General features: G+C 42.1%; 1 long non-coding RNA gene across 1 annotated transcript; it reads left to right on the top strand.

Moving 5' to 3' along the window:
* Nucleotides 1-318: 318 nt before the first annotated feature.
* On the top strand, nt 319-2,982 carry LOC104461203. Its single transcript, XR_727542.1, has 2 exons — nt 319-409; nt 2,650-2,982. It is a non-coding gene; the product is annotated as an uncharacterized LOC104461203 (long non-coding RNA).
* Nucleotides 2,983-3,953: the final 971 nt, after the last annotated feature.

The raw sequence follows: 3,953 nt of genomic DNA, 5'->3' as shown, positions 1-3,953 counted from the left end.
TATTAATGAATGGTTTTAGTGCAAATGTCTGTCATTCAGAGGGCAGAAGGAGATTATGCCATGGGAAACTACACTTGTTTAATTTCAGAAAGATCAAACATACAAAGTTAAAAGTTTAGTCAATGAGTTCTGGTACCACAAAAAAACTATCATAGTTCTGCAAGGTTTTGCATATGTATTAGTATTCAGCTGTCTTGCATCAGTTCAGTCAGGTTTTTATTGCTGTTAGAATGTTACGTTTGTTTCTCATTGCTTGTCAGTTGTTTTTTTAATTTTTTGGGGGGAGGAGATGTTAACAAACACTGTTGTTCTTTTCTTTAGACAGATCTGGCATTTAAACAAAAGCAGAAGGAGGAGCAAAAGAAACTTGAGGAGATGAAAGCAAAGGCTGCTGGAAAAGGGCCCCTCAGTAAGTGAGGTGCCATACTGATAGGACAAATTGAGGGCTTGTTGGCTTCAAAAATTTAATGTTTTTGCTTGACAAACAAAAAAGGGCATGTACCTCTAGGTAATTTAACATATACCAGTAAGCTGATGGCAGGTGAGACAATAAGTAACAAGTAGAGGCTTTTTTTTGGTCTTCTTTCACTATGCAATTTCACCCCCGAATTACAGATGCAGGTTCTGGTTTAGCAGGTATAGCAGTGTGTCTGGCACGCTAACCTGTTCTGGTGGCATGGTGCAGAGATATTTCCACTCTTATTTTAGCATACCATCCTTTTCTTTCCAGATACATTACACGTAGGCTTTGCCACAGTCCTGAGAGTTTAACCGATCCAGTACTTGTTCTCTTAGAGAATGAGTTTCTTCAAGAGCAGTAGATTCCCGGCAAAAGAAAACCTTGTGACTAGAAATCAGTCTGGCTTCAACCCTTTTGCCGAAGTGACTGTGAAGTATGCTGTGTCACAGAAGAAGGTGTGCAGGGTGCATCCTGATGGTGCATCAAGCCTACTCTTTGCCTCAGTGACAGCAGGAGATAATGTTAATGTGAGTCTGCACTCGCCTTGTACTCCTCCCGCATTTGCGATCATGGGTTCAGGGGTGTTAAAGTGTGCTCCCTGCCTATTCTCTCTAGGTGTTTTTTGACCTGTGGTCCATTAATGTGACTAATCACTTTTCTGTGAAGACCATTAAACTTCACACTTTGCTGCCTATTCTTTAGCAAGCTTTCAGGCTTGAAAGGTCCCAGAAAGACCTGTCCAGTAATCCCATAGTAATTTAGTTTCACTAACAACTGTTGGCATCGAATCTTGTCAGAGGCTGTTTGAAAAGGTGACATCCCCTGGATTCACTTTATCCATACATTTAATGATAACCTCAGAGTTACAGTAGGTCAGTGGGGAAGGATTTACTTTTTACAGGAGTCCTGTTAACTTCCACAAGAGTGTGTTTATCCCTTTGCTTTGTTACAGACTCTGTTATCGTCTCAGAGATCAAGGTCAGACTCGCTGGTCTATAGTTCCCCAGTTCTTTACAGAACCTTTTCTATATCTGGGAGCTGTGTTGGCATTCTCTGAGTCCTCTGACATAGTGTCTGTAACGATAATTATCATTTCAGATCTTAGCCAGCAGTTCTGCATTTTCACACTAGAGCTTGTCAGTGCTCTTGGGAGAGAGTGCCATCCAGTCCCCCTGACCTGGGATGTTTCTTGTTATCTCAAATTGATCTAGCTCCTCTGATTTATCGGCGTACAAAAATGTGCTGAGTGTGGGACTCGGAATGTCTTTGGTGTTACAGACCAATGCAAAGCAATTCAGTGAGCCTCTCTTCTGTGTCCTTATCATCCTAAACTTGTTCTGCACAGGGTGCTTCAGCTTACAGATTTCTTCATAGTTCTTTCCTGACATTATTACTCTGCCTTTTTCTAGACTGAATTTCAGTCGCCTGGTCCTTGTCCAATGCTTGCCAAAGCAGATAGTGATTATTATGTTAATGTGGGAGGGATAGACTATTCCCAAGAGCCTCAGCAAAGCAACGCTGTTAGAATCATATCACAGTGCAAAGTCTGCTGTTGACCGTCAGCTCTTGCAGCCTATCTTGCTGTAGCCTTGCTATTCTTTTTTCCTTTCCGCTGGTCATACATGACACATGCTGTAAAAAACAGCATTTACAAAAAATGCCGCACTTGTTGCTGTGTTGATGTGTTGTGTTCTTTCATTCTTCTTCAGTCTCTTCAATAATAGGGACTGCAGAGAACAGATAATTCCCAAGAACTGGAATTCTCATAATTCCAGTACCTGCTTCTGTAGAGCTCTGATTCCAACTGGGGGCTCTGGTTGCTGTAAGGATACCGATGCTTTTATTCCCTTAGCCTTGAATTTGATTTGACCAAACTATACTCCTGCTGTAAAAGAAATAAAACAATGGAGGGTGTCCACGGAGGAACAAAGGAATTCTTGAAATATTTTGTTCTGTTATAGATTTGTGGGGCATATTTGGTTCCAGGAGAAACTCTGCTTCTAATGATAAGTTATTCATTCAGAGTAAAGTATGTGAGATCACAACCACAGTAACACATGCAAAAACAATTTACCAGTGAGGATCTGAGTTGTACAGGCAGTCTAGTGGGGATTTGACTTTACGAGGAACTAAATTTGTAGCTAAGATCTTAGCAGTTGTCTAACCAGTTGTGTTGTTTCTTTTGGCAGCCAGTGGTGGAATAAAGAAGTCTGGCAAAAAGTAGTTTGATCAAACTCCAGGGTAAGAAGTGATCGAGTTACTCAATGGACCTGCAGACTTCAGAGTCATGAAAACTCACTGTCATTTGGGAAACATTGTACATTTTGTTTAGTCAGAATAAATCTTTTTTGTTAAGATGTAATATTTTCCTCTGCCTGTAGGTTTTGTTTTAAAAAATGGCATTACTGTTTTATACCGGAAATTAAACCTTTACGGAAGACCACTTGTGACCTTATGCAGCCTGAGTTTATCTGCTGGTTTGGTAGTCACTTTTGAGAATAAATTTCAGCTTTTGCCCTTTTTTTTTGACAACGAGAGTCAGGGCCTGAGTGTTAAAATCTGCAGTTTTAATCTGGATGTTTAGGTTTAGCTGCATTTGTCCGAGATGTGGCTATATCAGCACATGCTCTCATACGAGATGGAAGTTTTCTCTAAACAAAAGTTTGGGTTATGCTTCCATTGCCAGCAAAATGGTTACCTTAGGGTCAGCCACTATCCAAAACAATACTCCTTTTCATATTACTGCTTAAGTACACTGTGGTGCTATGCCCTGTAGTTCTAATGTCTCCTGAATGCACACTTGCCTTTGTCCTACAAATAGTCACCTACGCCTTTTTTTCCTTGAACTTCTGCATCGTGACATCTTAACACCTCCTCTACACTGATGTAGCAATGCCTTTTGGGGGGGAGAGTATAGGGGAACAGTGCTTACAGGACTATAACTGGATTTTTTGAATGAATAGCAGTGATGGTACACTGGGTATGGAAACAAGGAAGGAATGTGATGTTCCCAAGGTAGGAGTTAGGGAAAGAATTAACGTAAGGTGCTTCTTACCTGAGTGAACGGTAATGGTGGGATACAGACTGCTTCCTCTTTCAGGAAGGCAGCTTTTTGCTGCAAGTGGAGGATCTTCTGCAAACGACAAGGTACTTCAACTGTATCTGTGGGGAGTTAGGTGGTAAATCTGAGGACATGTTCTGGGCTCACAAGGAGGTGACTGCACATGTTGTCAGTCCACAAGGTGCTACTAAGAGGGTTTCCTTATTAAAAAGAGGTATTTCTGGTAGGCTGGGGGTGTTACCTTCTGAGGAAGACTATTCAGGGGATGCACCATTCCTCATCCTCTGGAAGCACAAGACCCTGTTTCAGCAGGGCAGGAAAGGCTTGTGCCTGCGACTCCTGGAAGAGGATGGAGCAGGTCTTCGCCTGCCCTCAGCCCTCTCTCCCCTCAGCAGGCCTTCCCCTGCCCTCAGCCCTCTCTCCCCTCAGCAA

This window comes from Pterocles gutturalis, unplaced genomic scaffold (assembly GCF_000699245.1).
Source record: "Pterocles gutturalis isolate BGI_N339 unplaced genomic scaffold, ASM69924v1 scaffold26562, whole genome shotgun sequence".
Lineage (NCBI taxonomy): Eukaryota > Metazoa > Chordata > Aves > Pterocliformes > Pteroclidae > Pterocles > Pterocles gutturalis.
The sequence above is the reverse complement of the archived record's forward strand: the minus strand, read 5'-3'. Positions and strand labels throughout refer to the sequence as shown.